General features: G+C 45.9%; 1 pseudogene; it reads right to left on the minus strand.

Annotated features, from left to right (window-relative positions):
• Positions 1–5042: 5042 nt before the first annotated feature.
• LOC146184465 (uncharacterized) lies at positions 5043–19976 on the minus strand (annotated as a pseudogene).
• Positions 19977–27112: the final 7136 nt, after the last annotated feature.

The raw sequence follows: 27112 nt of genomic DNA on the forward strand, positions 1-27112 counted from the left end.
CTACGACTCTGACAAGCATGACGATTTCCAGCCGCAAACAGATACAAAACGCAGACACACGCTACAGCGTTTCACACACAGGGATGATGGTTTTTGTCTTGAGTTTATAATTTGTTTTTTTTTTTGTTATTTATTAATTTTTTGTACACCAATACTTATACGGGCAAACATAGATTTTCCATTCTGAGCAATTTGGCATAATGAGCAATATTTCGTATTAGAATTTTTAAAATAGGTAGTTCATCAACTACACACTAAATTTTCTCATTTACCATAATCAAGCAGTGGCTTTTCATTGTGAACGTAATGACACATTTGATCCCTCCTTTTTGTTTTTATTTCCTCAATTATACCAATTATTTGATCAAGTAAACACTCAAAAGTTTGTTGTTTAGCATCCTTAAGTATTCGCTTTTCACTCTGATCATTTTGACCACTTTGATACCTATTTTTCAATTATTTCAATTTTATTGATTAATCAGATAGTTTAAATTTTTTATTACCATCATCAATCATCCGCTTTTGATTTTGTGCATTTCGACACATTTGAACCATACTTTTCGATTTGTTAACATTTTCATTTCCTTAATGGATCAATGCAGTATAATTATTTCATAAATATGGTCATTTCATATCAGCAAAATCAACCATAAATCAATACAACGACAAATTACTACAATACAATTTTTTTTTCAACGCAGCCCCCGATTATTTCCGACAAGCGCTAACTACAACTACAACTACAACGCCCACGGCTTTTCGGCCAAACGGGTTGCGGAAGCTCTCGCTTAAAAATTACTTCCCTCGTCTGTTAAAAATTATCTCACCTGCTAAAGGTCCATGCGCCACAGGCGAGTGTCCTCAAAAAATACACCATCCCAAGGGCAATGCAGCATTGGTCACCAGTTTCATGGTGCGTTTGATGCTACATGCATTGTCATTCACTGTAGCGGCTTCTTCGCTGCCCATTTATATTTTTTGCCACAGTCCAAGGATTAATTCTTTGAAGAATGGTGTTAGAATGACGGATTGTAACGAGATATAAAACACAGCTTTGAAAATGTACACAACCACATGGACACAATATCACTTATCGACTAATATTAGGAGTTGCCAAGGAAATATATCATAGGCTGAGATAACGAGTTGTGCTTGAGTTGTACATGACCAATTCAAAAATAGATTGGAATTCTAACAGTGTACAACTTTATACCTACGGACACAATAGTAAAATGATCAGAGTAAAATGTGCAATAGTACAGGTAATATGTGTGCCCAATTCGGGGTTCTTTTTCTCTTATAGGGATTAACACAGCAACGCGACAAAGGCTGTGAGGGATGCCTCCGTCGACATCTCGGAAAATTTGGACCATTATGGGTTCTTAATCTCACTTAGCGCCTCACATTTGAGACACGATTTTGGCCTCCATCTAAAAGCGGCCGCCGCCATCAGAATTGAATCTGCGTATTTATGTCCAGCAGCTTTAGTTCTTTGCTTACAGCAGACACTATGCTTCTTATAGGGCTGCTTTTGCGAAAAAACTTGTGTCAACGTGCCAGTAAAAGAGCCCAACATGCAACCCACAACATATTTTGAATGTGTGCGAGATGGCTTGGTTTACGCGAATTAGGAAAACGATACCATCAGTTTGTGACGAGCCATTACGATTTCAAACAAAGCACAGCGTTGTCAAGCGGTCAGCACTTACCTAGGCACTTGGTCATCAGCCGGGTGTCGTGGCGCCAAAAACATTTCGTGCTCTTGATTCGCTTCTAAATGGCATCAATTATCCGCGGCGTTCTGGACTGCAAAAACCAGGAGTCGCAGTCGCCATAGTCCACTTTAACGGAGCTTCGACATCAGGGAGCTTTAGTCTGTTTTTGTTGTGACAAGAAAGGAAGAGCACTGAGGAGCACAACAAAATGAATTGGTACCATCGTAGGGCTGATAAGGGGTTCTCATTCGTGACCATCGGGTAACGCGTTCATGGCTTACCGTGATGAAGCGCTTCGCGCCGCTTACGTTGTGCTGCGCGTGGCCGTGCACTATTGGTGACGCCTCCTGTTGCGTGCGAAAAATTAAGTTCGTGTTTCATGGGCTAGACTGCTATCTTCGACGACTCTCGGGCTCGGCGTCATGGAACAAAGCGTGCAATCATGTCTGCCTGATGGCGGCAGATAAGCTGCAAGTTTAGCTTATTTAGCGAGAAATAACTTTCTGTGGCTACGTGCTGCATGATACAAGCGAAGCGTCTTTCCAAGCTTGTTTTGAGCAAACGCTGGTATACACATGCTATCAGTAATGTGGCTGGCGCTTGTCGTAGCGTGAACCACATGGTTGCGGAAACTTGTTCGCAAGCGTTCGTTCGCGCAGCATTGTGACCATGAACTTGTGGGGTAAAGACCTTTCATGTTCTCGCCGGCGTTTTTGCGCCAATTACGTTTATTTGGTTTGGATTATGAGGGTTTGCAATAAAGCAACTTGGCCTGTTTAGAAGGAGGGCTCCATTTACATGCACCCACGCACGCGGCGGCTTGCTTTAGCCTTCACCGATGTGTACAAAGACCGCCGCCGCTACGAATGTGATAATGAGGGCCTCGTACACAACTGTCGGAGTGCCTCAGCCGGAGTACCAATTATTGTTCGAACCCAAGCAAGCCAGTCGTGTTTGCATATAGAGGTGAAGTGTAAAGGGTGCCGGTTTGCTGAGCCGTTTAAACCGCGGTTAGCTCTGGCAGCGCGCTCGGCGCTGACCGCAGATGCCATGGCTCTACATTGTCCTCGAGCATATATGCCGACCCCAGGCGGCGAAATGAGCGGAGCTCATGCAATGCTGAGGGTTTCATTATTTTAATTCGTTAGTATAACACACCATGTTTGCAGAATCTGTCCGCGAAACGTGTCATCAGAGTATTTGCCCGCACCCTCAAAATTCAACCGCCTGGCCACTCGAAATTTTACCTGGTTCGAACTTAACCAAAATAGTTCAATTTAGGTTAATATCAGCAATTCAACGGTGACCTCTAAATGTGGGTGACCCACCCAAATCTTGGCCACTTCGACCCCCAAATTTCCCCTCGCGCAAATTTGATGAGCCTATGTTCATGACAAGTTCACCACCAAAAGAAAATAGATAATAAAGCAAGAATCCATAGTGCAGTGAAGGTAAACAATCAGAAAGGAGTATAGAAAATGCAGTTACGAGGTATATGTTTTGTTTATGCCTTGTAGAGTGCTGGCTTGAAAATGAAATAATACACAAATAAAAAAGATCAATCTAGGCTGATTAGAAATACAGATGCACTTTAAGAGGTGTAAGGGTCGTAATATAGGACATTCGGTAAAGGACACCGTATCATCAGACCACCATATTAATTCGTGTGTATGGTACCTACCACGGTTTTCTTTTCCTTGCGTTATCAGCGATGTCACGTAATTTCACAGCACCAATTTCCTTGAGTTGAGGGCCGTTTTTTTCATCACTGTTTGATAGCATGATGCATGAACTTAATCATGTAGATGGGCCCTAGGTCAGGTTTTGAAATACTGTCCTCCTGCGTGCGTCACACTCAGCATGTAAATGCACGCGCATTGCTGTTTTGTATATTAGTCATCTTGGCAGCGGTTATTGTGCTCCGAAGTAGAAATAGTTTAGTGGGGAAAAATGGTAAACGATAATTTTGTTTTGCCACAAGACGAATTCCAAGCGCGATAAAGTCATACGCTAAGCTCGCTTTTCCAGTTAGTCATCTGAGCTCCAAACTTCTAACACCATTTCGCTTGGGCATACATGCATGCAATTATGTACAGGAATATTTCTTCCCTGAATTCTCATTGAATCATGTATATTTACTTGGCCTTCTGAGGCATAGAATCATCACCGCATTTCAAGTTATCTGGCAATAATATCGGAAGACAACAAACATTTATAAATTCAGCTGTCGAAGCGGCTTCTCGAATAGCACAGTTTCTTTTTCTATTACGCACAGCCATATCACAGCCACCACAAAATACAAAATTATGTAATAAAAAGTCAGCCCAGATAATAAGAGACACACGTGACATCAGTTAACCGGGTAAGAAGCTTGCACCAATAATCAAGAGAAAAAAGAAATCATAATCAAGCCTAATATATTCATCTGCTTTGGTATAGCCTTCGCCAGTGTGTAATATTAAGCATATTTAATAAATACAACATTAATCTTTGCTCGAAATGTCAAGCAAGTAATAAAACATTTTGAAATTTGCAATCAAATCTATGCAGTACGCTGTGTAATGGTAACCATAATATGCGTTCTGCAGTAACCACCCAGTCGAAAAACGACAGCTGATTCCAAATTATTTTTAGTTGGACCAGTGGGCACTAATTGGCATTTGGTCCTAATTCCAAAGGGTGCCAACTGCTCTGAGGAAACCCACAACTGGAGATTGCCCATGCAATCTTTTTGTTTCTTTTTGGACATTGCCGGGTTTTATCTAGAACGCCACAATGTGTCTTTCGAGCACGTTGTTGGTAAGTAGAACACGCGGAAGTTGGAAAAACGGCTGTTTCATTTAAAGAATATATATGTTCCAGTTAATATGAGCTCGTTCCAGTTAAAAAGACTGAAATACGCCATAAGTGTAGCGTTCCACGTAGCGCAAACTAATAACGTCTTGTTAAAGATAAATTATCTGGAATAAGTGATTTATCTGGAACTCATGTGGAACCTGTGGCGTTTATGTGGAACGAGAATTAAGTGTGTAAGGGCGCACCTTTGACAGCTGGTCAGGAGGGAGATTATCTCCGCTGTTATGCCTGACCACCACACAGATTCACGAACGAGGGCCTTGAAGCGACTGATGCCCTGAGCCCTTCATGCAGAAGCGTCCAGACTACTGGCCTCATTGCTGCAGGGATCACGAGGCGAGTGCTTTTGAGGAGAAGATCATCAAAAACAGAAAGTTCATCCTTGACTGATTCATACTTTCACACTTGAAGAGGAATGTTTGAATTCTTTGGCCAGCCGTGCTGGCAGAAAGAGATGAGCTTGGTGCATTATTAGTCACAACTTTGGGCATTCCTAATTTTCCGCATCTTCACAAGAAGCACATTTGGAGCAGAAGCCATGACTGCTGTAGCAAAATGTTCCACCGTGTCTACTGGATGCACTTTGGTAGGGATGCGGGACAATGCATTCACTGTAGCCAACAATTTTCCGGGCACGTATATGATCTCAAACTGGTAAGGCATTGCCTTAAGCCTGAGTCTTTGCACTCTCGGAGGAAGCGCGTCAAGTTTCATTTTGACGAACAATGACATCAGCGGAAGGTTATCAGTCTCTATGGTGATGGTATTGCCTCTGATGAACTGGTCGAACTTCTGGATGGTCCACGCTGTAGCCAAGGCCTCTTTTTCTGTTTGACTGTACCTCCCCAGGTAGCACAGAATGTGGGGCCCCAGTAGGTCCAATGTAGGCAAGTGGGGCTGGGGCAACCATCATAAAACCTGCATCGGTCCCCGATGGGGCAAAAGTGGGCAAGCCCCATTTGGGCTTGCCCCTGCTCCTCCTGCATGGGTCCCATAGCGGCGTTTCTTGGGCTAATGCATAGCACATTCCTACATCCAGACCACAAGGGTCCCTTGCCGGATATTTGAGGGCAATCCAACCTAAATGTGGGCTTTTTATGGGAAAGCCCTCATAGATCCGAAATGAGGCCGCCCCCATTAAATCTTTGTGGGACCAATATCGGCCGTAGTGGGGCAAGAAAACGGACATACCCGCATGCTGCCCCAATCGGCCCCTTGTAGGTTACTTGAGGGCAGGTGAAATATGAATAAGGGCTCAATTTGGGCAAACCCTCGTGAAGCCCAAATGGGGCAGCCTTAGCTAAACCGCTTTAGGTCCCACATAGGCTGTAATGGGGCTGGAAGGCGGGCGTGCCCGCATGGTACCAAAATCGGTCCTTTGCGAGGACTTTGAAGGCCCGTTCAACAGCAGGTGGGCTCTAGGTTCAAAAACAACGTCCAGCCCAATTGGGGCTGCCCACACAAAACTTCTTTATATCCCACATGGGCCGTAGTGGGGCTGGAAGGCGGGAGGGCCCGCATGATACCAAAATTGGTCCCTTGTGGGGAATTTGAAGGCTCGTGCAATAGCCAGTGGGCTTTAGGTTCAAAACCAACACCCAGCCCAATTGGGGCTGCCCACACAAAACCGCTGTAGGTCCCACATCGGCCGTAATGGGGCTAGAAGGTGTGCGTGCAATTGCGTAATCATTGTTTCCAACCTTTATTTGCATTAGATGTTGCCCTAAATTGCTATTATAGATGATTTGTATAACAGGTGTTGCCATGTTTAGTCGATTAGAAATTTACATGGCATTAGTTCTCGCGCTCATGCAAATTGCGCTACAAATACTAAAGCAAACTGATTGCTAACTGTTGCATCTTATATGGTTGCTTTGGACAGCCTGCAACTCCCAGCACAATATTTCTATTCAGAACACACATCTCCATAGCCTGCACAAGATGTACATGAAGTCATTTCGGCTAGATTAATGTTATGAATTATTGTAAAATTTAATATTGTGGCTGTTTAGAAAGTACAGACATGTAAAAAATAATTACTTATTTATGTGCATAAATATTGATTGGTAAAACTTGGACTAGGCTTTCCATCAATTTCCTGCGTCGGACCCCTATGAGAATAATGTGGGCAAGCCCAAGTGCGGCTAGCGCTATAGAACCCACATTGGTTCTATGTAATTTTCTGAGGGGCTAACTGAGATAAAAAAAATGTTCCTCCAAAGCGGCTGCCCAAATAGGTCCAAAGTAGGACCATCGCGGGGAGTTGGCGGGATGTGCCCTTTTAACAACGCCGGAAAAATGTGGGCAGCCCCGCAAGGGCTGCCTGCATCGGCCCCTAGTGGGGCCCATTGGGGCTTTGTCGACAGCCAGCGTCGGGCCTACGTCGGCCCCTCTTGCAGCACCCACATTGAGCCCACCGGGGCTGTCCTGCATTGCCTACAACGGGCCCACCAGGGCCCACCCTTCATAGCCCACTTTGTGCTACATGGGTCTGTTCTGTGGTCGTCATTGACCTTGAGGAAAAGGCCTCCGCTCACCAGTCAGTTGCGCTTGTTACAATACTGCTCCGAGTCCAAACGAGCTGGCGTCGGCAGAGACTGTTGTGGCATCTGATGGGTGGTACTTGGCCAACCATCATTCGGACCTCAGAAGTTGCTTGACATTTTTGAATGCAGTTCGATGTTCATGCTGCCAAGTCCAACAAGCATTCTTGATGAGAAAGGTGCGTATCGGAGCAGTGATTTCCGAAATATGAGGCAAGAACCTAGCAAGATGATTTACCATCCCAATACTTTGTTGGGCGAGGTGGTACTTATTCGTTAATAATTTAAACAGTGCGAACAAGAACACAAAGGACAAATAAAAGAAAGCCACAGTACAAGTGCTTGTACTCTGGCTTTCTTTTATCGTGTTCTTTGTCATCGTGTTCGCACTGTTTAAATTAATAAGGAATAACATTCCGAGTAAACGTCTGACACCTGCAACGTCTGTGGGAGGTCGCATTACATACACTGCATCAATCTTGCCCGGGTCTGGCTTGATGCCTTGTGCTGAGCCGACGACACCTAGGAAGGAGACTTCGGAGACCTCAAACCAAAACTTGTCTTTGTTTATTGTGACACCTGCAGTTGCAAGACAAGTCAACTCTCGCTCTAGTCTTTAATCGTGTTTCTGATTGGTACGTCCAAAAACAAGAAAATTGTCAATCCTGTTGACAACATCCTCCTGACCTCAAAGGATCCTGGCCATTTTATTTAAATACTCCAGAGCGGAAGTGATGCCGAAGGGCAGTCGGCAAGAACAATTGCGACCGAAAGGAGTGATGAAAGTTGTCAATGCTTGCGGGTCTGCTGACCGCTTGACTTGGTGGAAGCCTGCAGTTGCATCCAGCTTCGAAAAAATGGCTGCATCACCGATGAGACCAACAACTTGTTCAACGGTAGGCAAATATGTATTTCCCTTAGAACCACTTTGTTTAGTCGAGTCGGGTCCACACACAAACGGTACATTACATTTTTTTACACTGCCACCAGTCCGGCGCACCATGGAGTTGATTTATCAATACGGCAAATGACGGCGTGGCTTTCGAGTTTTTCAAGTTCTTGCCGAACAACTGAACGCCACGGGATTGGTATCCGTCGAGGGGCACTGAGTGAGACAGCACATCTTGTTTCAAGCGAATGATGTACTCATTTCTGAGCATGCCGAGGACGCAGAACAGTTCAGCATAAAGCTTTGGCTCAAGAGTGTTGACAGTACCCAAAATGTTGACAGTACCCAAACTTCAAGAGCTTGGATCGCTGGTAGACCCAGTAAAGGTACTGAAAGTGAGTGAATGCCGTAAAGACGCTGGCAGAAGATCTTCCCTTGCCGAGATAGATGTGCCAAATACGATTTCCTACAAGCAGAGGTTAGGCACAGGGCCCTGTCAAAATAGCATCTACCTTGGCGAGCTCAGCCGGCCATCGGGGAAGTGACTTGAAACTGCGGAAACCTCGGCACCTGAGTCTACTTTGAAGTGAGTTGTGTAGTTGTCGACTGTGAAATGCACATTCTTGGCTTTAGCTGGCTTCTCGAAAGTGTGCAATTGGATAGGACTGAGTTTGACCTGCCTCGACTTCTTAGAGCGGCAAATCTCAGCAATATGACCTGTCTTACCACAGCAGTTGCAGACAGAGCTCTTTGGCAGGCAGTCTGAGCGTCTATAAAATGCGCGGCCGCAGAAGAAACAGACCAGAATATCACGATAGCGTTCCGACTTCACATCCAGTGAGCGCGTTCTGGCATCGACCGGCCGTCGTGAAAACTTTTGAGTCGCAGTATTAGTGTTGACCATGCCTGGCGAGGTAGACTGTGCGAGTGAGCGTTCCTTGTCCGCATCCTCGGACTGACAAGATTGCGTCCAAGCTTCTTTCAGAGTTACCTTCGGGAAGCAGCAAAGCTTATTAGAGCGACGCATGTCGAGCAATCCAATGACAAACCTGTCGCGGACCAAGCGTTCTTCCACTGCCGGTGACTGGTAGTTGCAACGTTTGATTATCTAGAACAGCTCGGCGTAAAATGCGCCGACACTCTTACCTGGTTGTTGAACGCGCTTGTGAAACCGAGACGACTCATAGAGCTCATTACAGAGATGTTCGAAGTTCTCGGAGAAGTGTTTGACAACTGCGTCGTAGGTGGCTAACGTGGCAGTGACGAATGAAAAAGTGTCTAGCAGCGAGCGAGCTTCCTGCCCATACAGTACAGAATCGTATGTACTTGCACGTCTAGCGGAGTGTTTCGTAGACCGGAGAAAGCGGCATAGTCCTCGAAGCGGGACTTCCATAAAGACCAACTTGCAGGGTTGCAGACGTCGAACGCGTCTAGCGGTTGCAGAGTGAGGCCTAGCAGCTATGCCTACTGGGCGCTTTCGTTCGTGAGCATCTTTTTGCCATTGAGGGTCGTTGAGAGCTGCTTCAATACGAGTTTGGCATGCTGCTGTCATTTCTGACACTATGTTGTGTGGGCGTTCCCGTGCTGTCGTGCCGGGAGGCCGACAGAGAAAGATAACCAGGCAACCACGCCGCTCCTGAACCAAACACAAACTGATTCATTCCAATCCCCCTGACTGGGCTCCAGTTAAGACGGAAGTTCATATGTGGCGACCCCAACGAAAATAGGGATGACAAAAAAGAAGTGTCCGAAGTTTTTTTGTCGGAGAAAGAAAGAAAGATCTGTTGGTGCAATGGTATTGCACGAGTAATGGAGTGGGAAGTGGCAAAAGGGGTTAGAAGATTATTTTATGTATCACTTGAAAGGTCGTGAGTGGTATCACAATTTGATTATGAAGAAATTGTGCCCCAATAGGAAGTAAACATTAAGGAAAAGGGGTGTGCCAACTGAAAACGAATGGCCAAGCCCCATTATATGGACATTAAAAAGGGTAAGCTTCGTTTTCAAAAAATGAGGAGAAAGCCGCCATAAAGAACCACAGTCGTATAAAATGCAGGTATCTAGTTTATAAAGGACAAAGTTTCGGCTTGCTTGGAGAAAGTGTGATAGAAGAACTGCAGAATGGATTCCAAAAAACAAAGCAAGTGAGAGGACAATCAGTTCTCACTTACTCAAGGTACTCATATGAACAAAAGAAATGCCGGTTCCTGTGAGTAGCTTTTCTGAAATAAAGAGGCATGCGACAATGGAGTTCGATCATTTGTGGGACATACTGGGCGCACTGGAGACGGAGGCTGGAATTACTTTCTATTCGTTTAAAAAATATTTGTAAAGGTAAAAAGAGATACAGCCATGGCTTATAGACAAGGATGTTCTTGTCATCTTTGTGTTTTTGGCACACCTACAAGGACTGCATTCCAAACCAGAGAACACTTCAATATTCTTCAAGCGTTTGTTCAACCAAGACGCACAAATTAATCGGTAATTACTAGGACTGAGGCGCCTTGATCATGTAGTCCTAATGACTGATAAATAAAAACCTTTCCGCCTGATAACAGACATCCGTGGTACAAGGACAGAGTAGATCCCAAGTTTACCAATAAACAATGAGCACTAAGGATTTTTATTGATAAAGAGGACGACAAATACAGGTTATTGGCAAGTAGTGGCGGTGACAAGGCCGTATACAAGAAAAGAGCACACAGGCGTGATAGTGCTGAAATAAAAATTGGCCTGGCCTGCGCCCGCAAAAGAACTAAGCAACTCGGTGGTGATATCAGCAAACGTGCTCGTCGATCGTTGAACAAACAATACCTGTCGCACTCATCAACGCTCAATTTAAAGGCTGCTCAGAACCATCTATAGATAACGCCCCAAACTGTTACTAGCGCAACAACTTGGAACATTGCAGAGACATACGCGAGTCATCGAAATCGTCGAGACACATCTCGGCGCACCTTGCGCGACAAAGAAACTGATAAATGAGTCTCGCGACATCGAGATTTAGCAAACAAAGAATACAGAATTGATATACGTGCCAGAACCAGAGTGATAACGCCGCATGACAACGGCTCCTAAAGAACAACAAATACAGTTTTGAAGATTTCGCGCCTTTACTCCCCCTTTGAAAAACAACGCCTTGAACGCCTTGATGTTCCAAAATACACAAAGCAACTTATTCATAGAGTTACAAAGTTTAAACACCACGGATTATTCAACGCGCGTAATAAGGCTTCAGACGAACAACATGTACAATTTCTGGGCGCGTCTGCCGACGTTGTGATGCTCTCGTACTGTCAGGAATGACCTGATAGTCGAGTTATTCAACGCAGCGAGGTATTTTATATGGCCCAAAGTATCGTGCGAATAACTTTTCGCTTAGCCCATGGAGGCAAATTAGAGTTCAAAAACATAACTGGTCTCCTGGCTTGTACTCTGCGCGGCATCGTCATAAGTTATATCGCCAGGTGTTGATGTCGCCGTTGATCTTTAATAAGCAGCCGTAGGAGTCGTCGGGCTTCCTCTACACGCGGCAGGTAGGCGGCGATGTCAAAGTTGTCCTCGTTGGTTACGTGCGGCAGCACTGCGTAGAGCGTCGTTGTGGGCTCCCTGCCGTGCACAAGCTTGAACGGAGTCGCTCTCGCCTTCTCCTCGACTGTCTTCTTATACGTGAATATCTCGTTCGGCAGGATGGGGTCCCAGGTCTTGTGTTCGGCGTCTACGTACATGGTGATTATGCCTGCGGTCGTTTTGTTGGGGCGCTGCGTAAGCCCATTGCCCTAGGGATGGTAGGCAGTTGTCCTAAGCGGACTCGTTAGACTGTAGTGCAAGATGACCTGCGTGAGCACAGCCGTAAATGCAGTTCCTCTGTCCGTGATGATCACCTCAGGAGCGCCTTCTCGCAGAAAACTTCTTTCGACGGAAAATTTAGCAACTGGTGCTACGGTACCATTAGGCACGGCTTTGGCTTCGGCGTGACTGGTGATCAAGCTAGGAAGGGGCCTGGAAGGTCCATCTCAATTTGTTGAAAGTGTTTACTCGGCGGCGGCATGGGGCTCAGCCAACCACCAGGTCTCGTCAGGGTTGCTCTGCGTCGCTGGCATTCACCGCACGGTCACACATATTTAACAAGGTTGGCAGGCAACCGCGACCAGTAATAATTTTCTTGTATCATGTGTAACGTGCGCGCCAATCCGAGATGCCCTGCTGTCGGTTCATCGTGCACCGCCTGCAGAATCTCATGTAAGAGGACTTTGGGTACTACAAGAAGCTGTGCTTTTATGTTGGTTGCGCAGTTATAAACGACGACGTCGTTGTACAGGACGAGCGACAATAAATGATGCCGGAACACAGCAAGAGGGGTAGCGATCTTTCCTTCGAGGTAATCAGCAAGGTCTTTTACCTCAGGGTCCAAGCGCTCCTGCTGTACAAAACTGCTGGCGTTACCGGTCACAAGAAGGCATCTTCGCCTTGTTACTTCGGTAGCGCATCAAGGGGAGCTCGTGACAAGCAGTCTGCTTCAAAGGGCTTGCAGCTCTACTTATAGACGACTGTGACGTCGAGTTCTTGAAGACGCTAGGCTCCATCCTGCAAGGCGTTCGGAGTGATCTTTTAAGTTGGCGAGCCAGCAGAGAGCATGGTGATATTTCATAACCCTGAATGGTCGTCCGTACAAATAGGGGCGAAATTTTTATGTCACCCAAATGATGTGAAGACATTCATTATCCGTTGTCGAATAATTGGCTTCAGCTTTCGAAATTGAACGGTTGGCATAGGCGATATCTTAATCCTGTCCTGCACTCTTCAGAACGCGAACCGCGCCTAGGCCCAAACCGCTTACGTCGGAGTGAAGTTCAGTTTCGACGTTTTCATCAAAGTGGACCAGGACAGAAGAGGACTGTAGACGGCGCTTAAGCTTGACGAAGGCTTCTTCTTGCTTCCCTTCCAATTTAAAATCTACGTCAATCTTTGTAAGCTGCGTCAACGGCTTGGCGATGTGCGAAAAGTTCCTGACAAATTGTCGATAATTAGCGCATAGCCCAAAGAACCTGCGTAACGCTTTCTTGTCGGCGGGAGGTGGAAAGTGTGTGATCGCAACCGTTTTCTCTGGATGGGCGAACACCTTCCTTGCTAATGATAAAACCCAGGAATCGCAGTTCCTCGTAGGCAAAGTGGCCCTTCTCTGCTTTCATAGTTAGCCCTGATGACTTGATAGCTTCTAGCACTGTCCGAAGCCTTTTTTAGTGGTTTTCGAAGCTACAGGCGAAGACAACGACATCATCCAAGTATACCTGACCAATCTGCCACTTCAAGCCCGCCAGAACAATTCCATTACTCGTTGAAACGATGCTGGTGAGAGGCCATATGGCATCACATTGAACCCGAATAGGCCGTCCGGTGTGATGAATGCGGTCATCTAGCGATCTCTTTCATTGAAATCATCCCGCCGGGGTGGCGCAGTGGTTACGGCGCTCGACTACTGCTCCCAAAGACGCGGAATCAAATCCCGGTCTCGGCGGCCGCTTTTCAATGGAGGCGAAAAGCAAGGCGCCTATGTGCTGTGCGATGCAAGTGCACGTTAAAAACCCCTGGTGGTCGAAATTTCCTGAGTCCTCCACTAGGGCGTCTCTCACAGACTGAGTCGCTTTCGGACTTTAAACCCCACAAATCAACCATCCAACCAATATTTTGTCGAAATCAATTTGCCAATAGCCGCTATACATGTCAATCGATGAGACTCACCTTGCACTACATGTCCTGTTCATGTAAATTTCTTCCTGACTTGCACTAAAATGTCAGTAACTTGAGGTATTTCTCTGACCCACTCTGCAGGTTTCGTATCTCTTAATACTGCCCGTACCATTTTACATTCCATAGCCCTCTGCTTATTCCTCAACTTTAGTAGAACCCCCTTGACCTCGACGTGTTAGCCCTATAGGTGAGTACATGTATATGCAACTATGTAAACGTTCGTCTTGAGCGATACCGAAAAGCTGCTAGTCATAAACTGCGAGTGCTAGCCAAATACTCTGCGTCCCAATCTTATTCTCCTTGTTATTTCCCTTTCAAGGTCCGGATCTGCGGTTACTACCTGTATTAAGTAGACATATTCGCCTAATATTTCCAGTGCTTCGCTACCTAACGTAAACTGCTGTTTCTTCCCGAGGCTGTTGAACCTTACCTTAGTCTTCTGCAAATTGATTTTTAAGCCAACTTTTGTAATTTTCGTATAAAGGCCATGAATTATTCTTTGCATTTCTCCCGAGTTACTGCATGGCAATGTCATCAGCAAATCGACAATTACTGTAGTAGTTTCTATCTACCCTTACCCTTAACTGCTCTCGTTGAAAATCTATGGATACTTCTTCCATTCAAGCTATGAATCGTACTGGGGAGATCGTGTCTCCTTGCCTAACACATTTCTTTATAAAAATTTTGTTACTTCTTAAAACAGGACTACGGTTGCTGTACAGCCAGTATATACATCGTCCAGCACTTTCACGTACGACTCGTCTACATCCTCATTTCGCAATGCCTTTATGACCGTCGAGCTTTCTACTGAATCAAATACGTCCTTCGTCACTGCGGGTAAGTCTGATTGGTTTTCCCTACCGCCAACCTCATCATTGTCCTGACCTCTCTGGCTACGGCAGAGAACAGTATAGAACCCCTTGGCAACTTTGACTATCTTGACCATATTCATGTTGACATTGCCCGCCTTGTCCCTCAGCGGATACACCTGATTTTTGCCTATGCCTCTTTTCTCCTTCATCAACTTCAGGTTTCCCCTACTCTTTACAGCATGATCAATTTTCTCCATATTATGCTTCCTTACTTCGGATAATTTGGGCTTATGGATTAGCTTTGATATCTCTACCAAATGTATCTGGTCTGTTGAATTTGAAGCTTTCTTACTTTGGTGTTGCCTAAATAACTATTTCGTCTCCTTAGACAGCTTACCGGTATCCTCTCTAACTATCCTACTGCCTACTTCTAAAGCGCACTCAGTAATGATATCTGCGAAATTATTGGACATTGCTTCTAGGCTAATGCTGTCATCCTCGGTTAGAGCTTAATATCTTTTCTGTAGCGAGATCCTGAACTATTCTGCACTCCCCCTCACCAGTAATGCATTGATGGACTTCTTACTAATCTGTTTCGTTCCTTCTTCAGCTTTAGAATAAGTTCAGACCTTACCATCCTGTGGTCCCTGCATTGCACTTTCCCGATTACATCTACATCCTGCATAATGGCGGGGCTAGAACACACCAAATCAATTTTATTATTAATCTCCCCGTTAAGAATTTTTCATGTCCACTTCCGGTTTGCTGTAGAAAATGTTCATCATTCGTGAGTTATTGCACTCTTCAAACTTAATAACTGCCGCCCGCTATTCGTAGACCAATACCAAAGTCACACACTGCCTGGTCTCCTGTCTGCTTTTTCCCTACCTTGGCATTGAAGTCGCCTATTAGTAAAGTATACGGCGTCTTTCCTTTCCGCAGTTCGTAGACGCTTTCAACTGCCTGGTCATCGTGACCACATGTAGGTGAGTATTCCTGCACAATCTTTAATTACGAATAATTAAGCCTAATTACGATGCCCTTTTATTAATGCTATACGCCACGTGCGCTGTTATGAGGGCACTACCATTGCCGGAGCTCTAGCATCACCTACCGCACAGCCGTTCGCATTATGTCTGTTCCGCCTCCAGCGCGTATTTCGAGAATGGCAGAACGAAGCGGCAGTCGCGTGCTATTTCGCGGATTCAGGCGAATTGAAAACGTTGATGTGAGAGAGAAAAAACTTTATTGTTGAGACTAGTGTTACTGGGTCTTAGTGGAAAAGCAAAGTGGCCGTTAGCTGGTGGCTTGTGGCGGCTTCTTCAGTGCGGTTTACGGCGCCCAATTGTATATCGGGTCTCGCATTATGAAGCACTTGCTTCCAGGATTCAAATGAGGCAGCTTCTATGAGAGTCTTTAAAAGGTACCAGTGCGCAATTTGGCAAAGATATGTATGCTTCTCAGCCCGTTTACGGCGTTCGCGAAGAAATTTCCAGCGCCGTGGGGCTGTCCGATGTAATCGCAAAATTCGTGATCGAGATGAAGAGCGTCGACTACGACTTGCGGCTAGAGGTAAGCACCTTGCTTTAGCTATTGCAGAGTGTGTAATTTCGTATTGTGGTTCCTTATGCTTTTGGAGATGTTCGGAAGATCTTGAAAGCCACCTGCACCTGCAAATCAAAATCGTGAAGACTGCTGCAAGCTCGCCGCTGCTTGGCTGTTTATATTATAAAGCCACTATCATGCGTCGCGAACGCACCTGCCATGGGCGTGGAATAAGCAATCATCTCGCCCGAATCTTGACACGAAGAAGTTGATAAGGATTTATTTTCAGTTGAGAGCAATACTGATATTTACGACGCTTGCCAGGTCAATAATTGCCTCCTGCAGGTCCTTCACCTTGTTCCTTGCTGCTTCAAAATCGAGCTTGATCTTGCGCTGCACCTCTTTCTTCCAGACGTTCTTGAAGTCGTTGCAGAAGGGCACCCACGGTGCAAAGAACTCCTTGGACCACTCGGACTCGTTCTCGGACTTTGGCTGGAGACTGAAGTACTCCTTGGTCTCCAGGAATTTTAGCCGGCATTCCTCAAGGTTCTCCTCCTGCTCCTTGTGCTCGTTGTAAGCCTTCTTGAGGAAAATGTTCATCTGCTCTTTGAAGGGTTCCTGGTGTTCGGCGTCGGAGTTTTCCAGCACTTTTTGTACCTTCGTCTCGCAACCTTCGACCTGGGAGTGAAGCTTCTTAAGATCTGCCCTGATGTCATCGAAACTGACTAACCCAGCCCGCTCCATGTCGCTCGGCTCAGGCAGAGGAAATTTCAACTTCTCCCGGGTGATGTCCGCTCTCTCTTGGAACTTGCTTATATAGACTCTGACAATGTAGTGAAGAAGAGTTAAAGAGTTGTCCTTGCTCTTGACGTCCTTCAGCTTGGCCAAGATCTCGAGGCCAAAGCCATCAGCCTGTCCACGACTCCTATTCCCTCCGTTCATGTAGTTACCGAGAGCCAATATAAGACCCAGAATGTTGTGGACCTCCTTGTTGTGCAGCAGCGTCTCCCATGTCATTTTGAGGTTGTTGAGCTTGTGTTCCACACTACTGATGGATTCTGTGTACGTCGACTGGAAGATAATGCAACCCACACGGTCGGCATACTCGGGGATGCGAGACAGATCGAGCAGAAAGCGCTCTGGCTTGTCCAAGGGAATGTCGGGCTTCAGGGCCAGATGGTCTTGGATCAAATTGAGCTCCTCACTCGTGGGGCGAATTTCGTACAGAACTTGCAGAGTTTCCAGGCTTACAATCGATGTGTCAAAGTTGTAGATAGCATTTTCGACGCCTGAGATTTCAAGACGAAGGCTCGATATGAGAATGCCTACATTTTGTGACCGCTTCTGGACAAGGAGCTTCGCCACCTCTTTCCCTTTCTTCTGGTTGGTTTTCGTTTTGGCAGTTGGCTTCTTCTCCTGGATCTGTCTTGAGAACAGGTTAGCAAACTCATCCCAGTCTGTAGGAGGAGTCTCCTCCAGACACTCCCACAATGTTTTGTGGTCTTTTTCCTTCTCGGGAGCTTTCTCTGGCTGCTGTGCGGGCACCTGAATTCTCGTCCAGTATAGGGGCTTCATTAGTGCCTTGGGGTTCACGGGTTGCTTGCGGGCTATGGCATATGCGCTGTGCCAGCCGCCCACAGGGGGCGCTGGCAGCGGTGCAGGCCCCATTCCTGGTGGGGGAGGAGGTGGTGGAGCTGGCATGCCATGGACAGGCGCCATCAGCGGTGGTGGGGGCGGAGGAGGGGGCATGGAGGAACTGGCTGGGAAAGGCCGTGGAGGTGGTGGTGGTGGTGGGGGCGCCATGCCCATGGGAGGAGGGGGTGGAGGAGGAGGAGGCGGGGGTGCGGCCCCACCCAGAATGGATGGCGGAGGAGGAGGTGGAGAGGGAGGAGGCGGGGGTGCAGCCCCACCCAGAAAGGATGAAGGAGGAGGAGGTGGAGGAGGCGGTGGAGCGCAAGGAAAGGATGATGGTGGTGGTGGCGGAGGGGGAGGAGGCGGGGGCTGCACAGCAGCAGGGCTGGTCACAGAGACTGAAGTTGGACTAGGTTCTTTGCTAGTGGGCACTTCGTCTGTCTGGCACTCCCGGTGACAGGTGTCGACCTGCGCCTGAGACTTGCGTTGAGCGCTCCACCTCGTCCGTCTGAACCATGCCCACAGCAAACCTCCACTGCGCCTGCACCCCTTTTTCGCAGGTTGCCATTGCGGCAGTCTGGGCCTCGCATGACCGCAGGGACACGAGGGTGGTCTGGACTTCCCAAGACCGCTGTGGTACAGCTTGCAACACGGGGGCCCGTCGGGGCACCGCGACTGCCTGAGGTGCATCCAGATCACGAGCCTTTCGGGCCAGTTCCTCAATGCCAGCCAGAGTTTGGTACTTGTCAATCTGCTGCTCCAGGCGAACAACCTGGCCTTCGTAGTCAGTCGGTTTCGCAGCTTGCTCACCGCGCAGCGAGAAGAAGGCTAGCTCGTGTTCTTTCTGCAGTTTCTCCAGCTGCGAATTTCAAAAAAGGCTGTTTTTAAAAATAAATAACAAATCGCTGGATTTTTTCCGATGAGTTTTACTTTGAACGAATGCTCGGAAGCATTTGTTCTGCACATTGAAAACATTTGTCAGTGACCTTTCTAGCCGTTTCATGCCCCCTTTAACACTGAGGGGGCGGAGCGGCCGAATAGATGCACCCAGTGAGGGAGTAAGACCGTGAGAGAGGGACGTGTCTGTTGAGGGCGTGGCGACCATCACTGGGCAGCGTTGCACAATGTGTGTTACTCCGGAGTATAGTTCACTATACTCCGGAGTGAGCAGTCGTGTGTCGCTCACGCGTCCTCAACTTCGGCATCTCCCTTCACATCAGTTACTCCCCAGCGTTCACAGATAGCAGACGTTCACGCGTAGTGCTCCCTGGATCTCGGCTCCGAGCTGCTCGCTGCGTCGTGAAGAAGCTTAACCCTTTAACTGGCAAGACCAGATAAAGCGATGCCATAATTTTTTCCTTCGTTTGTATTAGTTTTTGTTAGTCTAAATGTGCATCCAAAAAAATGGGAATGCGTTTGAAAAAGGATGTCAAAAAATACAGTACGTCAACAATTTTGTTGATCTGCCAAGATAAGGAGCACAAAGCTGGCGCACTGACATGAGTCAGTCATGTCCTATTTGAGCTGTAATTGAAGAAAACAGTTGTTGCCGCTTTTCAGGCGCAAAAAGACGTGCACATTTGGTGGACTTGAAGCCTGACACACTTTTATGGCAGAGAGCACAGCGCCCTCTGACCTCCTGTGTTGACTACGATTTCCATAAAACACCGTTGTTTCCATGGCTCCAGGAAGATAAGTACGTTACTTGCTGGCAAGAACCAAAAAAAAAAATGAAGTGATGAAAAGCTAACGTTCCGCGAAGCTTATTTCACCTTTATATGAACACGAGTACTCAGATTCCCGCCATAAACTGCAACCCCCCCCCCCAAAAAAAAAAAGAAAAGTGACTTTGAGCAGCTCACACACAAGCGGCAACGCAAAGGTAGTTCTAAACAAAGTTTTCTGTGTTCATTTACATGTCCAGTATCACATTCAAACCAATTGTGGCAATAAAAACAAACAGCCGACTGCACATCATTGGCGGTAAATTTTTACCTTATTCTGGCAGCTCGACAATTTTGTAGTCTATTTATTTCGTCCGGCACTGCCGCTTCTGCTGCGAAATAGGTGATACTATTCTGCACGGGCCACGTTTAGAGACGCCTCTACAAAGAAATAAAATTGTCGCCACCCTTAACTTCGGATATCGGCATCTGCTGAGGCCAGAACTCTGCCAACGTGGCGCGCGCGAAGAAGACGACGACGACGGCACTTTGAGGTTGAACACGGTCATTACGGCCATCTATTGACGACTCATACATCTTTATTTCAGAGGCTACTTTATAAAAATGCTAAATTTGGAGGAACACGTTCTAAATTTTAGGGAGAGGCATTTTGTGGCCGCCTAGAGTGGGTCAACAATATTGTTGATCTGCTGGTTAAAGGGTTAACTGAGCTCACCTCCGAGCCTCAACTGGAGCTCACCTTCAAGCGCGCTTCCCTCTCTCTCTCTCTCTCTCTCTCCCCCACTAATCCCACCATCAGACCTTTCGGAAGGACATTGTAAAGAAATACTTTGTGCCTGTAATAATAATAATAATAATAATAATAATAATAATTATAATAACAACAATAATAATAACGGCTCACTGGAAGGGAAGGGCACAGTATTTGTCACACTTGCTCTGTCGACACCTGACCCGCGCTTTAAGGGAAGGGAGGCAAGGGCGAATGAAAGTAAATAGAGAGAAAGAAGAGCCGTAGTGCAAGGCTGCGGAGTAATTTCGATCGCCCGGGGATCTTTACCATGCGCAGACATCGCACAGCCCCGAGATTCCTCTTCGATCGCCTCCATCAAAACGCAGCCGTCGTGGTCGGGATCGAACTCAGGTACTCCGGCACAATAGTCGGGCCTCTTACCTCTGCACCACCGCGGCGGGGCTGCCTGTTTTCGCTCATTTCTGAAGACGGTGCAGGAAAAGTTCAGGACACGGCTGGACTGCGCGTTTGCTTCGCGTAGCAGTGGATGACGCCTGCCTGTCTGGCACTGCGGTGCAGGTTTGACGGGCTGAAGTACAACGGTTACGAATAAAGTGGGAACGTCATTCTACTAATTAAATGGCGCAAGAACCTCATAACAAAGTGTAAAATGCATGAAAAGTACAGCAGGGATAAGGAGTCTTACGCACCTACTTCGCATTTGATTAAATATGCAAATCTGCAGTATTTTGTTTCTATTCCCTGCACAGTTATCGCCTTCAGCTCTTGCCGCAGCTGAATAGGTCCTGGATATATCAGCAGATGATGTGGCCTCCACAATCATTTTTATTTTTCACACTCATTTAGAGCAATCCAGCAACAAGAATGTTTATGTGTAGACCTTCACCATTATGTGTGATATTTAAACAAAATTGCTTGAAACAATCAGACTTAAGCTCTGATGAAAGAGTTTGTTTTCAGCCTATCGCCAGTTTGAAATTAAAAACAGTTGACAGTAGCATGCGGACATAAAATGCACCATTATGTGAAAGAACACCTAACATGCATAAACATAAACACACCCTCTTATCTCCGACCTATGAAGATTAGGAAACAGGCCTATGAAAGGTCGCTCTTCATGGCCTAGTCAGTGGATTCTGTTACTCGCAACTATGTGCCAATGTTTAAAATTATAATAAAATTTTTGGATGCTTCTACTTCTTTCTGGGAGTAAAATATAATTTTTAAATGAAAATTAGAAAGCGCTCAAGTTTTACCTTAAGAGCAGACGTGAGGCGACATTACACCATGTTTCATTACGAAATCTTTTTTTTCTTTTCTTGTTTAGGTAAAATTTATTTCAAAAACGTTATTGCTGTAACATCAGTGCACATCTAAAACACAGGTTAATAAGCCATAGGCAGCAAAAGCGCTCTCTACATGCACCTCTAACTTGCGCGGCACCAAGGACCCTATGTGGAGGCACCTATCTCTTTTGTATCCAAAGCTACAACTGGATAGTCAGCGGCGAATTTCACGTAATCGTCGCTAGTCACTACAACGCATGTACACGCCATAAACATGTCAGCGAGTTTCCCTGGGCTTCAAAAGATGAGGAGAAGGGAAGAATAATGAGCGAGGAGAAGAAGACTCTAGTAAACAGGAGCAAGAAGTCTCGGAAGACGCCTAGAACACGAGCAATCCCCGATCCCACTATAGGTTTTGCAGCCAGTGCATCGGGACTCAATTATCAGACCCTGGTGCAGTCTGCTATCCGGCAGAGAGCACTATATGCATTTCTTGTGGTGTGATTAAACTATTATACGCTTCATTCACACTGCCACTTCTGGAAAGTTTTTTTCTTCAGCAATATTTTTATACTTTAAGAAAATGTTCGCGTATTGATGTGCTAAAATGTATTTGAAATATATTGTATTCATTTCCAAATCTGTGCTGTCTTACTCCCTGTATCCTGTCGAAAGTGTCTTTAGTGATGATGTATCAACCGACCCGGCTACTCTCCTTGATATCTTCAGTATCCCGTCGTTGCATCCATTCTCCTGAATGTAGAGCATTAGGATTCGTATTTGGTTAACCTTTGGTACGGACATTCCTTCCACATTCATATCGATTTCTCGCACCTCAATGATTTTGCGTTGACGACTAGAAGTTACGATTTCTACGGTGACCATGAATGCCCCCTACTAGCCGCGTAGTCCGCTACAGTGTCTGCCGCTGCCTGCAGCTGTCTCTCAATGCTCGCATTAGACCCCTGGTTTTTCCAGAGATTGGTGTCGTACGCGTACATGCTAAATTTGAGCCCCTCGATGTTACTCAGCGCTTTTGGGAGACCCCTTATCGCCACGTTGTAGAAGAATTGGGAAAGAAGCGACCCTGCGGTATGCCCCTACTTCCTAGCTGCAATATGGGAGACTCAATATCTTGGAAACTAACGCAGGCTGTTCTATCTCTTAGGAAGTCTCTTATGTAGTCATATATTCTGGATCCCACTCCGATCTCCTAGAGACAACTGAGAATAGCTTCTTGCCTGACGTTGTCGAAGGCTTTTGTTAGGTCTAGTCCCATGTGTACTTTGACGTTCCCAGATCGTTAGTCTAATATTTCGTGTTTTAGTCACAGTATCACGTCCTCTGCGCCAAGCCTGGCCGGAAAACATCCATCTCGTCCGCCCATAGGTTGGTTTGCTTCATGAAACACGCAAGTCTCGTTTGTGCCATGTGCTCCATAAATTTCCCAACACGCAAGGTTAAGGAATGGGTATACGTTTTTCCCGTTTTAGGGGCTTGCTCGGTTTTGGCTTTACGATTACGTTTGCCGCTTTCCATCGATTTCATTCCCACAGAAAGGCTCTTCAGTGCAAGAAAATCAGGCGATAGAAAGGTTTGGAAATGCAAACCTCCCCCGTTAGCGTGGCTCTCCAAGCGCAGTTAAAACGACTAACTCTGTTCCTCTGGGTCAAAAATACAAGACTACCAGATCTCCACATTACTCATATCTCGTAATGGTGGTTTGTAAATGCGGCACAAGTGCCAAATTGTGTCCAGCATAATTGTATAGTCAAAATACCGTCGCTAACGCAAAGCTAAATCATGATTGGGCCAATCGGGCGCGAACCTTGACACCCTCCGCAAAGGAAGACCACACTCCTTCCCAGACACAAAAGCAGTCAAGAATTATACCTAAAATGCTCATTCCTTCAAACAGAAAAAAAATTATTCGGGTATGCGCTTTTGCGTGAACTCTATGAGAAGCAGCTGCTTTTAGAGGTATTCTCAGAAACCTCCGGCTGAGGTATACATCCTGGACATAAAAGTTTTTAAGCTAACTCTTCTGGAACGTACAGCATGATGCCATCAAAATATGCTGTGATACGCACACTGCCGCAGCCTGGCATCAGCAGTCCTTGGAGATCTACAGCCACGAAGAAAGGCTTTAAAGGCTGCAATGCCAGGACAAAGGCAGAGGAGGGCAGAGTGGGAAACCAAGACGAATGGCGAGTGTTAAAAATCGGCCTTCGCGCGGCCATCAAAAGAAAATATGCTGCGAATTGTTCTATAAATCACCTTTATTTAATCGCTGAACAGACTTCATGCTAGAAATTGTTCACACTGTTGTTTTACATCAAGTTACATGATGTTAGAGGTAGTTACGCCTTTCGATGTTCTGGTAATATTTGCAAACATTACGTGAGCGCGATGACCAAAGTAAGGAAAATTTTCGAACCGACTGAGCATGCTTACAATTAGTACACAAATCATTTATAACAGTAATTACAATTACAAATAATGAATAGCGAGAATTCACGACAGCATTATGCACACGTGTCAGGGTGTTGAGCCCTGATATGCCCAGTGTAGAATCGAACCCGCATCCAGGGGGTTTCTAGCCGTCATATACATAACTATTCCTACGTAGGCAGCGTGCGGACACGTGACTGTGCTTCCATGAGCGCTAAACAGATATAGGAACTTCAGCAAATGTGTGTGGGTAGCCTGCGTTGACCTAGATGACGTTTTCGCAGTTAGAGCACAGCTTTCTGTAGCAGGTGCCTTCAAATATTACATTGGGGACATTGGGGGGGGGGGGGGGGGTAGTAGGCATGAATGCCAGTCGTTCAGCCCCATCTCGTCTGATATGAGCGAAATCAGTAAAGCTTATGCGGCCTCATATGCACTTAAAGGTGGCTTTCCCATAAAGTGATCTCATAAAAGCTGCACCTGCCTCAAGTAATCTACAAGAAAGTGACTTGGATAGCATGCAGGCACGCAAGACTTTTTTTTCTTCCGCCACGGTCCCAGTTTTGCCCAGGCAATCTAATGAGGATGGCTTCATTTCTACTGCATCAGTTCTTTTCCACAGTGACCCCATCTTTACTGGATCTGCTGTCAGTTATCTCACAAGGAACCATTATTCTGAGTGTGTGCTTATTTGGTCGGCATTAGTCCGAGCAACCACCATATCGAATCCGTGGTTCATAAATAGAGCAGTGCCAAATAGTTCTTGCGTAGTAGAGTCCTGTTAGGGACTAATGCAGGTATTGCAACGATTGCCCAAATTCTAAATGCCCTCACAAAACCACAACAGGTCCCCTGTCTGCATCGAGTTATGTACGCCGCGAGTCCCCATATTGCTAGTGTCAGAATGGTCAAGGACATGAGTGCTGACTCAAGGTAAGCGAGACCTGTCCCTGCAAAAATAAGCACTAAAGCATATATAGCTGCCGCTTCAAGGCCGCTGCCTGTGCTACAGTGGTCACAGCGGGCTGAACACAGTGCATTGCCTGAGTATTATCTGCATGCAATTTTGCATCCCTTATTTGTGTTATATGTGCCCTAAATTATTATTACGGCCGATTTGTGTAACAGTTGGAAGCTTCTATATATTATAACGAAATTTCATTCGCCTTGATTATTGCGACCTTGTAAACTTTTCTGAAATGAGCGGTAATTACTCACACCTAATTGTTAATATATGAGAGGCTAGTTTAGGGAGCCTACTAATTTCCGTAGTGTAGTATAAATAGAACTATAGTTCTATTTAGTACACACAAGATAAGAGGTTGAACTAGGCATACGTGCTCTCCCGTGTGTTTGTTGTATCCATGTTTTTAATAAGTGTTCTTTACAGACATGCTAAGTTCCCCTACCATAATATCAATGCTGTTAAGATCGTGTGGCCGATATTATGTGCGAGCAAATTGGCTTGCACCAATAATTCGAGTCCAATGGGTCCGCATAGCTTCATCGTCCCTAGCGGACAATGTACAATAATTAGGCGGCGCCAAGAGGCTATGCTGCCTATCCGCGATATTTTGGAACGATAGGACGTTTCGCACTCAGTTTATGCCCGAACTACAAAGGTCCCGAAGTCTAGCAGTCCCGCAGTCAACACCTGTGGGGTGCGAATGTCGTCTGGCACGCAAGTAATACGGTATTCGTGGACATTGTATTGCTTTACTTGCCTCACGTGACTGTTTTCTCAATGACAGTCTCGCACGCCTCTCAGTAGTGTCAGGAACGTTCAGTTTATGGCTAAATCATTGCGCAGCTGTGTCGAATGAGTTTTGTCGCCGTGTCGTGCGACCAACACTGGATCGTCTAAGTCATAAACTGATGACTAATTTTCTGTACACTTTTATAGGAGCAGAAGAGTTTCAGATGCTATTAACCTGATGTTTATTGCTTTTGTCCACATCCTAACAAAAGCCCATCAATTGTCCACATAGGCACGATATGCTAACAACCTGAGCAAATATACTTGGACCCATCCTGGTGGAAGTTGGAACCCACGTCGGTCCATATCATTATGTGAGTAGCCCGCCGAAATCAAAAGGAAACTTTCATCCAGAGTGGCGACCCACATTGGTCCAAAGTAAAACCATCAAGGGAAATAGTCAGAATAGCACATTTGGAAATTGGAGGAAAATCGGCAGTCCAACATCCGCTTCCTCTATCTGTGTCAAATGGGACTCATTCGGATGTTTGTCGGCAGCCCACGTTAGGCCTTGACCAGTCTCCATTGAAGAAATTGCATTGATACACCAGGGCGCACCCGTGTTGTTCATATTAGAACGACCGGTGCCCTCACTTTACACCCTATGTTATGCTTTATGTGTCATAGGTGGGAATCTATGAAATTAGATAGGCGCAAACAGGCTGTAAGCCGCCAAAATGTCCCTAATGCAAATAAGTGTCGCCATGTGGGCCTCATGTACATTTTGTTATCTGTTCAGTTGTTGAAATTTTACATTTACCGGAAAAATGTTTTGACTGGATTTGGCTTTCTCCATAGTATACTGCAGATGGCAAAACAAAGGCAGTGGCTCCACCTGCTTACGTTTCGACCATTTTAAGCCACCTATTGGGCTCTCATATTGAAGCGAATCCCGCTTGTCATGTTGAATTTATACATTTTATTTTCCTTGGACGCTCATAACCAGTTGCTTTAAACGCAATTCAGCATCTTGATTTAGCAACACAAAATTTTCAGGTAAGAAATGATTTTAAAATTTAGGAAAGGTACCAAGTGAAATACAGGGTTTGTGTCCCGCCGATATTGAGAGACATATACAGAGGGAAAGACGTCTTTAAAGAAGCTATGATGAATGTTATCATGCTCTACGAATAATTTGAACTTAGCGTTAGGAAAAGGAATTTTTTTCTGCACACATGGTAGGTCACACACGGCATCTCTCATAGGGTAAGTCGTTTCGGGAGTGCGACCCCATAATCCTTTTCTAACCAAACAGTTTGCGTTCGTTTGGAGCCATATGCCACAAGAAAATAAATTGTATAATGCATTTCATGTTTAAAAAAACTGTTGACGTCTAATTTTAAGCACCATGTATATATACATGCAACGCTGGTTGAAATTCGATGAAATATATTGAGAAATAAGGCTGCAAGAATAAATGCTATAGTATTGAGAACT

This window comes from Amblyomma maculatum, chromosome 7 (genome assembly GCF_055883805.1).
Source record: "Amblyomma maculatum isolate TAMU_Amacu chromosome 7, ASM5588380v1, whole genome shotgun sequence".
NCBI lineage: Eukaryota > Metazoa > Arthropoda > Arachnida > Ixodida > Ixodidae > Amblyomma > Amblyomma maculatum.